The following is a 14,174-nucleotide window of genomic DNA, read 5'->3' as shown; positions in this document are numbered from 1 at the left end:
TGAATTTGTACTCAAGAAACAAAGTTTTGCAGTTTAATATTTTGGTCGAAACAAAAATATAATTTTTTTTTGAGGATTCCTTGATTGATAGATTCTTTGAAGAATATGTTAATAATAACAGCATTTAGTTGAAATACTCTTTTTAAATATGCATGTCCCTTTTGATAAATTTTACAATATGTTGTAGTAAAAAAAAAAACTATTTATTAACCCATACAGACCCCAAACTTTTGAACATTAGTGTAAATAAACAAGCCTTTATTGTCACTTTTGATCAATTTAATGCATCCTTGCTCAATAAAATTATTAATTTCTTTAAATATATATATATATATATATTACTATTCCCAAAATTTTGAATGGTAGTATGTGTATAGACATTTATCTTTATTATAGACACATCTATACTATATATCGAATATCAAAATCAAAATCTCTTTTGATCTCAGATCTGCTCTTTGCCAAAACTGTTATGAGAAATGTGAACCCATGGTCTCATATCATGTTCAACAAAACCTGAACAGCTACAAACACATCTTACACTATCTTACACAGCATTAAACCACAAGTTCTTAAAAAGTTTTTTTTTTTTTTTTTGTCTTACCTCATTAATTATTTATTACTAGGGAAAGAAACGTGCCAGGACTACAACTGCCAGGATAAAATAGATGCATGGCGCCTTTGCATATACGTGAACAAATATTGGATTAAAAAGACAAAAGTGTCTGAAGGTTGAAAGCGAAATATGAAGAACATGACCCAAGGAGATGAGTGTGTGTGTAAGTAGATAAGCCAGTTTGTTGACCTGAAGTGAGTGAATGAAAAGGTGCAGGAGTGAACTGAGTGAATTAAAACAAGCGAGTCGATTGGGCAACAGCGTGAAAGACAAGGTGTTTGAACAGACAAGGAAAAAAAGACGCTTTGAATTTCAACCAGCTCAGCTGGAATTCAGCTGATTATACAGAAAAAGATTTTGAAAAAGCGTCATGCTCAAGTGTGGCTTGACCCACAGTGTAGCTTTTCCAGACACACCTGTGGATACTCTGCATGTGTGCCCTAATGAGTGTGTGTGAGTGCAGCAATAGAGGGACTGAATGTGAATGATGGCCTCCTCTCACTAATCACTAAACGCTGGCGAGACTCCAGGCCTCTCCTGAGCTCCGGTTTTAATGTGTGTGGTCCGGCACGCACACAGAATCTTAGCTCTAACTTGCTGTCAGTGAGAGTGACAGCTAATGAATTCAAAATGGTGTTTCTCTCGCAAATCCGGCTCTCCTTCGGTCTTTCTGTTCTCGACTGCTTTGTATCTTTCTAACGCACTCACTTCCTGCAGTAGATCGCAATCTGACTGCATTGTGGTCCAGCTTTTGTGAAGAAAGGGCTCCTGTCAGTTTGCAAATAATTTCCTCATGAGAGAGTGTGCGTATACATGTTTTTGTGGCTGAACCCCTGCCGACATTTGTTCTGAGCTAGTTGCTAAGCTACATTCAATAACAGCTCAAAATTGAAGTGTTATATAAGCTTCTGACTTTCACATTATGCCTCTGTCCACCCAGCAGCCTATCACAGACAGAACAGGATAACTCAATCACACCTGGGGAAAAGGGCCATATGGGACCTCTCCATAACACACACACCTAAATGGGAACATACAGTACATTTCTAATGTTTTACATAAAGCTAATTACTACAGAACAATCTATGGAAACCCATTCCTGTCAGAAGGAAGAAATGCTTTAAATAATCAATTTGACATTTAAAGTCATAATTAAAAGTCTAAACATTATATAATTATGAAATAAAAGTAGAAACTAGTCAAATAATTTGACTTTCTCAAAATTGTCATGATTTTTTATTGTCAACATTTTTTTAATTTTGCATCCTAAAAGACTGAAGTTAGATTTTCTACCTTATAATTATGACTTCTTAGAATTTAAGATTTTTGTGATCATTTAAACTTTTTAGCATAATTATTACTTACTATCTCATAGTTTCAACCTTTTATGTCATAATTACAATATTCAACATTATAATTATAATTTATAAAAAAAAACTAAACCTAAACCTAACTGCATGTGAAGAAATATATATATATACTATTTTGTGTAAATAAAGTGAAATTTAGTCAAAATAATTTGAATTTACACTATTAAATATGCTATTCATTCTGGAATTTGCTAAAGATGATATTTAAAAGTGTTAATAAATGTGTGTCTTTAAATATTAGATGACAACAAATTATCTAAATATAAAACATAGAGAGAAAATGAGCATGCACAATTAAATAATCAATGTGAATACTCATAAATTATATAAATCATGCATACATTTTTTATATATTCAAATCACTTACCTTATGTATGAGCAACAGTAATAAAAAAAAAAAAACTCCATTACTGTATGCCGTTTTTCTTTTTTTCAATCACTAGACATTTTGACATCCTCTAGAAAAGACAGTATAACGCATGTCTTCATAACCATGTTTGAATTAACAGGAAAAAAGACCCAAACAGAGGATCGTATCTGTCTAACTAGTGACAGTTTAATGACTATTGGATTTACCACATGCCTGATGTGCTAGAAGACAACCAGAGGGAAGATAAGTTGCCCAATTACAAAAGCACAATAGCACAGCTGGAATCCTGGATCAGTTCTACAGCCGAATTAAATGCATTTGCACACACACTTAAACATGCACGAGCTTGCATTTGGAGTAGCCTACTGTATATGTGACTAAACTAGTCAGTGAACCTCAGCTGGTTAGCTTTGAGACCCATATGCCATTGGAGTTGGTTCTTCCTAAAGTGTCCCGTGGTGAGCTTATACTGTAAATCTGTGCCATTGGGAGACGGGACTCTGGTTGTTCGATACCGTTATCTGCAGTGGCAGTGCTGTGCGAATTCTGATAATTATGCAAATCTCCCCCGATCCCCTGGAAAAACTGTGAATAGCTATAAATAAACTCAGTTTGATGCCCTTGTTAACCTGAGAGATGCACTTCTCGATCACAACACCCATGTCACATTATCTGTCCCGCTTTATCCAATAACTATTGTGTGATAAAAAGTAAAATGAGTTAAAAGTACTTTCCTTGTGTGACTGCCATATGAAGCTCCTAGAACAATGCATTTAAAGTGATTCATTGGTAGCCAAGTGGAGAGGAGAATTTAAGGGCCCATTTATCTCTACAGCCTCAAGGTCTCCTCTGACAAACCACATTTACAGCAAGTTTTGCTTAACATATGCCCTTGGTTTTACTACCAGCCCAATGATCATTTGGGCATAAAGCATTTGCTGCAGTGTATTTCTTTCATTTTATATTGGCACAACAACACACGCTGGTTATCATTTGGTCACTGGAAGCCTAGAAAAGACCGACTGGAGATGACAATGTGTGTGTGCCGACAAAGGAAATGAAATGAGATGCTGTCAAACACAATTTAGCTCCCAGTGGACCGCACCACAGGCTCTTTGCCTTGCACTGCAGTTCTCAATTAACCACCTTTGCAGGTCCGTTTAGTCTCCACTACTGCAGCATACAGATTTGCATTCAAATTGGCTCAGGTAATTATCATCCAGGACTGATGCAACAGGGTTCTGGGAGTGAAATCATCAGCAAGTTATCACTTAGAGGTTTAAGCATCTCAAAATAATGATGGTATTAGATTTAATAGTATACCATGGTACTTTGATGTGTAACACTGAGCCACTTTTCCTGTATGCATAAATGTAAATGCAGAACTGATGTTACTTTTAGGAATAATTTAGCCAAAATTCAAATTCCCTGGAAAATGTACTAATCTTCATGTCATCCATGATGTAAATGAGTTTGTTTCTTTAGCAGAACAGATTTGGAGAAATTTAGCATTATATAACTTGCTTACTGATGGATCTTCTACAGTGAATGGATGCCGTCAGAATGGGAGTATAAACAGCTCATGAAAACATCACAATAATCCATAAGTAATACAAACTTACCAATACATCTTCAATTGGCCTGAGGGTGAGTTAAAGGGTTAGTTCAACCAAAAATGAAAATTATGTCATTAATGACTCATCCCCATGTCGTTCCAAACCCGTGAGACCTCCGTTCATCTTCGGAACACAGTTTAAGATATTTTAGATTTAGTCCGAGAGCTCTCAGTCCCTCCATTGTTCATGGTCCAGAAAGGTAAGAAAAACATCATCAAAGTAGTCCATGTGACATCAGAGGGTCAGTTAGAATTTGTTGAAGCATCGAAAAATTTAGCATTGTCTTCTCTTCCGGGTCTGTTGTGAGTGCGTTCATGACGCTGCTGACGTGTTATCTTTGTTATTGGGTGCGCCAGATAACACGTCAGCAGCTGCTTCAAAATATTCTAACTGACCCTCTGATGTCACATGGACTACTTTGATGATGTTTTTTTTTTTTTTTACCTTTCTAGACATGGACAGTATACCATACATACATTTTCAATGGAGGGAGAGAAAGCTCTCGGACTAAATCTAAAATATCTTAAACTGTGTTCAGAAGATGAACGGAGGTCTGATTAATGGAGGTCTCATTAATGACATAATTTTCATGTTTTGGTGAACTAACCCTTTAAGGTTCAACAAATGTACTCTTCACACAAGCCATCCTAGGTGTATAAGACTTCATTCATTCAGAAGAATACAGTTGGAGTTACATTAAAATTTGTCCTGGATCTTCCAAGCTTTATAATTAATATTTATGATTTATTATTGATTAATAAATCGAATGACATAATCTGAAATTATCATTTTGGTACATTGAGAAATCAAAAATCAAGAATATTATTAATAAAAAATAAATAAAACAGGACAGGACAGTTGTCCAAATCAGCCAGCAGTTAACAGGGAATTCTCCCAGTTCACCTGATGGTCAGTCCGAGCCTGCATAGCTGTGTGGAGCACTTATTATGATTTATGCACTTTATTTTACTTCAAAATCTCAATTCACTAGTATTATTAAGCTTGGAAGATCCAAGACATTTTTAAATAAAACGCTGAGAGTTTTTGTTTGAAAAAGAAGAAATTCATATACATCTATGAAGGCTTGAGTATAATGTAGGGTAATATTCATTTTTGGGTGAACTATCCTTTTAACCAATTTTTTTTTAGAAAATCATGTTGTGCATGATGAGCACAGATTCTGACTTTTTATCTTCAGACTATGATTCATGTTTGATATTTTGAGCTGATTTTAGAACACATATTGTATTCATGTGTCATGCATCTCCTAGCAACAAGGCACATATTTCTGCATGAGCTTGTTGTGTTCGGAAGGACTTGAAAGTCCTCAGTCATTTAATGTGGGAAACCCAGTTTTTTCTGTAATCATTTAGAAAGTTGGGAAATGTACTACTGTATTCCACCCTTAAGCTGTGACTAAAATTACAGTTGTAGCAAAAACAACTTTTTTGTTTCCTTTCCTATGCATGGCAAAGCTATTATTTATTTGTCAAGTTTTTCTGGGTCAGTTACATTTCAAGACAGCCTTTTTAACATTCATATAATATCATATATTTATAGGCAAAAGGTGCTCTTTTAATAAAAAGAGCAGCACATTCTTTACCCTTGGTCCTCATTACCTATGCTAACCCTCATTCTGTCAATACATCTCACCTCTCACCTGAATGTAGGGCACCTCTGTCGCAAAGTGTGTGAACGTGTGTAAGAAGAAAAAAAGGGAAAAAATGTGTGTACGCATATGAATGCAGCAGCAAACGCATCTTAAAGCAGCTCTGGCAAGGTCCTGGCACTTTAATTTTCAAGTTGGTCGCAAGTCAACAAATCAGACCTCATTCTTTACAGGGAACAAAGCGAATCCATAACTCAAGTAATTAGCATGCAATCACATTTAAAGTTTTAATAATGCTATGTTAATTACTCCCATATTCATCACTCACCATGACGAGCCTGTCATTGCTCTGACAGTTAAAGTTTTTAAGCATCCTTAACATGAGTATGACATACTGTACTAGCTTGGTCACAATTGCAATATGTTTTATATAAGGTTTATGCTATATATCTATATATATATATCTATATATATATATATATATATATATATATATATATATATATATATATATCTATATATATCTATATCTATATATATATATATATATATATATATATATATATATATATATATATATATATATATATATATATATAGATAGATATATATATAGATATATATATATATATATATATATATATATATATATATATATATATATATAGATAGATAGATATAGATATATATATAGATATATATATATAGATATATAGCATAAACCTTATATAAAACATATTACAATTGTGACCAAGCTAGTACAGTATGTCATACTCATGTTAAGGATGCTTAAAAACTTTAACTGTCAGAGCAATGACAGGCTATATAGTATATATATAGTGGGGATCGAAAGTTTGGGCCCCCCTTGCAGAATCTGTGAAAATATGAGTAATTTTCAAAAAATAAGAGAGATCATACTAAATGCATGTTATTTTTTATTTAGTACTGTCCTGAGTAAGATATTGTACATAAAATATATTAACATTTAGTCCACAAGACAAAGAAATTGCTGAAATTATTAAAATAACCCTACTCAAAAGTTTGGGAACCCTTGGTTCTTAGTACTGTGTTCTGTTACCTGATGATCCTCGACTGTCTTTCTGTTTTGTGATGGTTGTGCATGAGTCCCTTGTTTGTTCTGAACAGTTAAACTGAGCAGCGTTCTTCAGAAAAATCTTTAAGGTCCTGCAGATTCTTCAATTTTCCAGCATCTTTGCATATTTGAACCTTTTCCAGCAGTGACTTTATGATTTTGAGATTCACCTTATCACACTGAGGACATTTGAGGGACTCAAACAAAACTATTTAAAAAGATTCAAACATTCACTGATGCTCCAGAAGGAAACAAGATGCATTAAGAGCTGGGGGGTGAAAACTTTTGGAATTTGAAGATCAAGGTAAATTGTACTTAACTTGTGTACCGGGAAACATACAAGTATCTTCTGTTGCTTACGAAGGGCAGAACTAAATGGAAAAAATATATATTTCAACAAAATAAGACAAATTTGGCCATCTTCATTGTGTTCAAATGTTGTCACCCCCCAGCTCTTAATGCATCTTGTTTCCTTCTGGAGCATCAGTGAATGTTTGAATCTTTTTAAATAGTTGTGTTTGAGTCCCTCAAATGTCCTCAGTGTGATAAGATGTATCTCAGAATCATAAAGTCACTGCTGGAAAGGGTTCAAATATGCAAAGATGCTGGAAAATTGAAGAATCTGCAGGACCTTAAAGATTTTTCTGAAGAACGCTGCTCAGTTTAACTGTTCAGAACAAACAAGGGACTCATGCACAACCATCACAAAACAGAAAGACAGCCGAGGATCATCAGGTAACAGAACACAGTACTAAGAACCAAGGGTTCCCAAACTTTTGAGTAGGGTTATTTTAATAATTTCAGCAATTTTTTTGTCTTGTGGAATAAATGTTAATATCTTTTATGCACAATATCTTACTCAGGACAGTACTAAATAAAATATAACATGTATTTAGTATGATCTCTCTTATTTTTTGAAAATTACTCATATTTTCACAGATTCTGCAAGGGGGGCCCAAACTTCCGATCCCCACTGTATATATATATTATTTATATGCTCAACCTGTTGAATTTAATTTAATTCTTAAATATTCTATTTAAAATAACTTATTTTTACTGTATTTGTCTCATATTTATTACTATATATAAATGTTATATGCAGATCCTTTACTTTTTTTCTCAAATGTGGAAAACAGAATTTAATGACAGAATTTTGACTGGCATTATACAGTGGCTCCCGAAGTTAAACCGATCTGCTTGTCTGTCAAGATTGATATTCATGGACAGGATCACAGCATTAAATCAGCAGTTATTTTTGCAGGTCAAAGGGTTTCATATGATTTTTATCTTCAGGCTTTCCATACTGATATTTTATTTCTTTCCACGTCAGCATATTGCATTTTTAAATGGCAATATAAAAATCTACTTTAGATTCAACCTTTTTTTTCAAAGCCTTAGCAACAGTAAAAAGGCTAAGCATTAGTTTTGCCCTTCTTGACAGACCACACTGAATCTGGATGGTCCAAGCATTACTGAATGCTTAGCCAGACTGGACCCATCTGTTAGCCCTGATTGTTCATTTCAAATTATTATTAAGTATATTAAGTCATATGATAAGGACATGAAAATGTACACACACACACACACAGGCTGTCTTGCTCTAGTTTTCACTGCTCCCTGTAGTCAGTAAGTCTCTCCTGTCTCCCTCTCACCCCACCTCACTCTCGCTCCAGATGTGTTAAAGACGGTTAATGATGTAGGGGCTGAAAAGCTCTCTCCTCTTCTGTCCAGGTAATGGAATCTCAGAATTCCAGACCAGTAAAGGAAATTTACATTAATCCTTCTGTAATACAGACCTGCTATCGCAGAAGCCAAAGGTCACAGAGGTCAGAATGCCTGAGTGAACCATTACAAGGATGAAATTACTGAAGCATAAAAAGATGATGTTGCAGGCATTCAGAAAAGAAATTTTCAAAAGAGATATTCAAATGCTGCACAAATGTAAAGGTTTATTTATGGTGACATTAACACACTATGTCACAAGTTAATACTATACGAACATTAGTCAGAGTAGACGCCGTATTTAATTTGACACAAATGAAAATGACACTGTGAAGAGCCGCTGTGCACAACTTAATTATATTCAGCAGATTAGTTTTTTTTAATAAAGATGAGAGAGAACAGAAACAGGTAATGCAGCAACAAGTTGAACAACATTCAAAAGCACCCCTTTCCAGCTGTATTTCCAACAACATCCAAACATGCACCTAAGGCAGTCATTTTGGATTCAGTTCATGCCTGTCCTCATAAGATTAAGGTAATGAGGTGAGCGTCAGGCTGTAGGCAGTTGAAGATTTGAGTCTGGCTATCAGACAGACTCCAAAACAGAACCAATAGCCTGACCTGCTCCAGGTGCAGCTGAGTAACCCCATATACATCACTCATAGAGCTTCAGCAATGAGGACACATCCAACAATAGTGATGAATGAAGAAAATGTTCAGCCCTCCAACCCACAGGGACATTCATTAAATAGAAAATTATACTGTTATGAAAGGCGCCACCCTTTACTGTGGTTATTTTGGTTAACAAAAACCATTTTTGTTACTTAAAATGTAAAAACTAAACATAAAAAAAAAACTGTACCCAAAATAATATAAAAGAAAAAAAACAAAAAAAAAAACTTACAATTATTGACAAAGCAATATGCCTCATTTTCATTTAACTTAATGTTCTAAAATAACAGCATAAAAAATAAAAATAAAAAAACATTAAAACTATATAGACATTTTAACAATGCATTGTCCCTGTTACAGTAAAAAAAAAAAAAAGAACAAAAAACCTTTTGAGTTTTCATTTTCACAATAATCTCTAGACAACATATTAAGATTCAAATAAAAAAGAAAAATGTGAGGCAAATATTTTTTTTTTTTAAAGATTTTCCTTTACTCCAATAAACAACTGTGACAATTCAATTAAAATTTGTTAACTAAAACAAAAGTTTTATTTAAATTTCCAGTGTTAGCCAGTTTTAAATTGGAATGAAGAGCTAGGCTTAAGGTCTGGAAGAAGTTTAAAGGTGGATATTCCTTTAAGAAAAGACAATACCACACCAACACAAGAGTAACTTCATACTTGTGTTAGCGTGATATACAGTTCTAAAGTAGTTTGCCGTGTCTAATTTATTCACAAAAATGCTGTGAAATTCAAAACTGCAGTCTGCAGTCCAGGTTTCAGTTTTATTAACACCATCTAGAGAATTTCCTTTGTGCTTTAGTTTAGCCAAACAGCACCTTTTCTTTGTTGCTTAATCCCTGATCGACCCTCTTAAGCCTTAGTCTTAAGCCTTAGTGCATCCTTTTCTGTCTTAGCCCTTATGAATAACATAAATTCACCTGTTTTGTCAGATAGAAGTAGTGAGGGGATTATTTCAAACTCATTTTCAATTCAGATAAACTCCAACCAAGATGAACAGACTCCACTCTTAAAGACCTTTGCTCACTGAGCATAAATCATAAATTCCCACTATCCCCATCTAAACCTTTGGTCACCTGGTATTAAAAACCACACAACTGCTGAGAAAAAAAAGAGAAGAGAGAGGGGGGAAAAAGGAGGAGAAAGTGAAGGACAGATGATGGAAGAGGACTTACTGTGCCATTTTTGCAAACACAAATGGGGCATTTCCTACAAAGCCTCAATATCAGCATCCCCCATCCCAGCCCACTGCTGTCTCCCAGGAAATGTGCCCAACTTCACCTATATTTTAACTCTTCTATGTGGAATCCTAAGTGGCTAAGTCTGCCACAGGACGTCTGGGATATTTCAAGGCACTTGCCATGAATAGGTTATAAAATAGGGCCTACAACTCCATTTAGTAAATGTACTTCAGAATGTGGGCACTGGAAGGAGACAGGTGATTAATCTTCTATTATATGAGATCTGCAGTTTGCACACCATCTAAATACAATAATAAATAAAAGCCTGATTTGGGTGATTTTTTTTTTTTTTTTACCATTACTTTTTTTTACTATTTATATTTACATTTATTCATTTAGCAGACGCTTTTATCCAAAACGACTTACAAATGAGGAGAATGGAAGCAATCAAAATCAACAAAAGAGCAATGATGTACAAGTGCTATAACAAGTCTCACTTAGCTTATAGTATACATAGCAAGGGCTTTTAAATAATATAATAAATAAAAACAAAACAGATAGAATTTTATATTATAAAAGAATTATAAAAAAAATTATAATTAAAAATTAATCATTAATTTTAAATATCATTGTTTTTGTATTATTCACTATGAATGACTAAATGTAATTCACAGTATATCAAAATTACTTCACATTATTAATGATTTTATCACTGGATACAACCCAGGTGGTCAAGACAGGCCCGGCGCCAGATGTTCGTATGTGAGAACATTATTGCTCTCTTCAAGGTCACTGCCTGTGCGTGCTGTGGAGGAGATTGAGTGATTTCCAAACCAACATACATTCCCTAAATAATCATCTATATTTTCTGCCTGGATGAACCACTGATAGGGTTTAGCCAAAATATCAACATGAGACAGTGGCTATAAAGGCGCAGACTTCTTTATGAGAATACTTCACTATTGTGACAGTATTTAGTTGTCAGTCCTTCCAAAACTAGTACAGTCCTATATAAACTAGGGGCATTTTATACATCTCTAATGTAATCTGGAACTAGGTCTTACTGTGACTTGTAAAGTTTGAGGAAACTCACAAAATAATTTACCTGAGGACCTCAACAGACCTCACTGCCAACCCGACCAACAGAAGACTACAATTTTTATTTATTTCATGCTTGTATACATTCTCAGAGCAAAATGAGATCAGAACATCACCAAAATGATTTCCAAGGTGAGGTCCTGATTTCATATGAGTCTGGTATCATGGTGCTCAACAACTATTAGTCTCTCCAAAAGACATGAGACACATTTGTCACCTGTGGAAGTTCAGCGTCCAGTACCTGTTATTATTTAATCAAATGGAATGGCCTGAAAATGTATGGCCTGGTTCTGATAAATCATTTCACACCAGATCAAGTTTACAGATAGATGATGGATTGAGAGAAGCTCGTTCCTGTTTGACCCTTACAGCTGCACACCAGTACAGCAGACAACAATGACCTTTAAAGGACCTTACATCTACTGCCCCTATATCCTTCCAGTCTAGAAACAAAACAAAAAAGACAACAAAAGTGGAACAGCAACCTTACCTCTGTAACACTAACGTTACTCCCCTGAATACTTGATTCGTGGCATCCAGCGGTCACACGTTATTCCAGGGTGACTTAGCTTTATCATTCCACTAGTCACACATTTAGCGTTTCCCTGTGTAATTAAGCAGCTGAATCCATAAAAAAAATCTTCCCAACAGATTTCTTATTTTCTTTTGAAGTGAATTCACCACGTTGACAAATAGTTAACAAGTGCTTAATTTACCGTCGCTACTTTTCACATCGAGGAGACTCTCCCGCGCTTATTTCATTCAAACGCGATTGGCAACAATTTTCAATTTGAGTGAAAATCAACTATTTCTGTAATTGCGTAAAGTTCTTCTTGGTTGTTCGATTTTTTTGTACATCGCAAGGGACTATTTTTTTTTGTTTGTTTGTTATATATATTATGTATATATATATATATATATTCGGCTTAAAATAATATATTGGTTAGATTATAAAATATTAAATCAAATATCCTGTCTATAAAATGTTTGATTGGTGGAAAGATGATGTACAGACAGCGGGTCATTATTCCAAAATAGAAGTAGTAATTTTGCTGTAATTTCGCATATGTGTCTCATATGAATAATATACGTTTTCAAAAGCTCCCTTTTATCTGGTTGTAACTTACTCAAAAGGAAAAACGTGACCTGGTGAAGAAACAGGCTTTCTCTTAAACTTTTCTAATAAAATTCATTAAAGGAATGTGAGAAGCCATGGGATCTTTTCATCCTAAAATCCCTACGGTGCTCTAACCTCTTCAATAATTCAATCAAACCCTTAAACATTTAGAAACTGAATTCCCTCTGAAACCACTCACAATAAGAGGACTGACTTCGACACCATATGCAGTGAAGGGAGAACTTAAATAGTCTCTATTTGATTTAGAATAACTGAAACTTCACTGCACCATCAAAATGTAACATCATAAGCCTTCATATATCATTCAAGAAACAAGACATGTGGAGAGCCAGAAGACAGGGTTTGCACTTAACCGAGCTTTTAAGAAGACCGAAAGGTCAAGTTTTCCCACAAGAATAACCCTTCAGTCACCTCTTTGCTTTTGAAGTGAATCTGACAAGGAGCATAACTGACATTCAACTGGAATAAAAATTCATATTATACAGCACAGATCAAGATTATAGCCTATATTAAGGCATAGTCTATTTCAACACAGAACAGATCACTGATAGGATTTAAAGCATCAAGACTTCTCTGGAAAGAAACTAAGGTAACCCTTATGAAGCCCATATTTATATTACATTGTAAGGGTATATCCTTAAGGCATTATAATGAATGCACGATGCATTATAAAAAAAAGACCTCATGAACACTCATAAGAACAGTTTTTATGTTTTATAATATTTATTTATTTGTGGTTTTAGCTTTTGAGTATGTTGATTAATAACACAGATAACATGTTGCATCAACTTAATTTACAATGGATTCTATTTTTAATACATAATGTAAGTCTCCTATCTTGCCAACTTTATTATGCTACTTAAACCAAAGACCACTTATTAGTAATAATAATATTTTTTCTGAAAAACCAGAAGATCAAATATAATATCAGATGCATGTATAATGACACATTTGCTTTGAGCTATATTTATTGTAATATCAGTTTGATTATTTTGATGGTGCCCTTTAGACAACTGATGACAGGATACTCGGCATCTAGCAGCCATTGGAGTATTAGTAATATGTCTGCTAAATATATGCTAACACTTTATTTTGATGGATCCACAACAGACAAACTGACAATAAGTAACTTTGCAATTACATCAACATCCTACCAACCCTAATTATATAATTATAATGTATTAATAATACCCTTATAATGTATTATAAATATGTGCTTCATACAAAGTGTTACCACATACAGTCTCACCCCCTCTTCATTTATACACATTGACCATATTAAAATGACAAAATTTTTCAGGAAATATAACCTTGGGTCGCAACAAATCCATTACAGAATCAAGCAGTAAATCTAAAAAGAACATAGTGTTTTTCAAGTACAGCTTTTCTAAGTCATTTCAAACATCCCCGCTAAACTAAGTAGGTCACAAAATTATATATATATATATATATATATATATATATATTAAAAGGTACAAGTAGACAAGGTTCATCAAAGAGGCAAAAAGTAAATACTGAAGCATTGCTTTCAATAATTAAAAAAAAATGCTAATTACGTAAATCTTAAAAGCTAAACGTCAAGTTTGTGATTAATAGAGGAGACTGGGGTCACACTTTTTCTCCCGTAAATACTTCTCTCTGATTTAAAGTCAATTTCAAAGTCTTGCCAT

The sequence above is a fragment of the Carassius gibelio genome, chromosome B24 (genome assembly GCF_023724105.1).
Source record: "Carassius gibelio isolate Cgi1373 ecotype wild population from Czech Republic chromosome B24, carGib1.2-hapl.c, whole genome shotgun sequence".
NCBI lineage: Eukaryota > Metazoa > Chordata > Actinopteri > Cypriniformes > Cyprinidae > Carassius > Carassius gibelio.
This window is presented reverse-complemented; position numbering follows the sequence as displayed.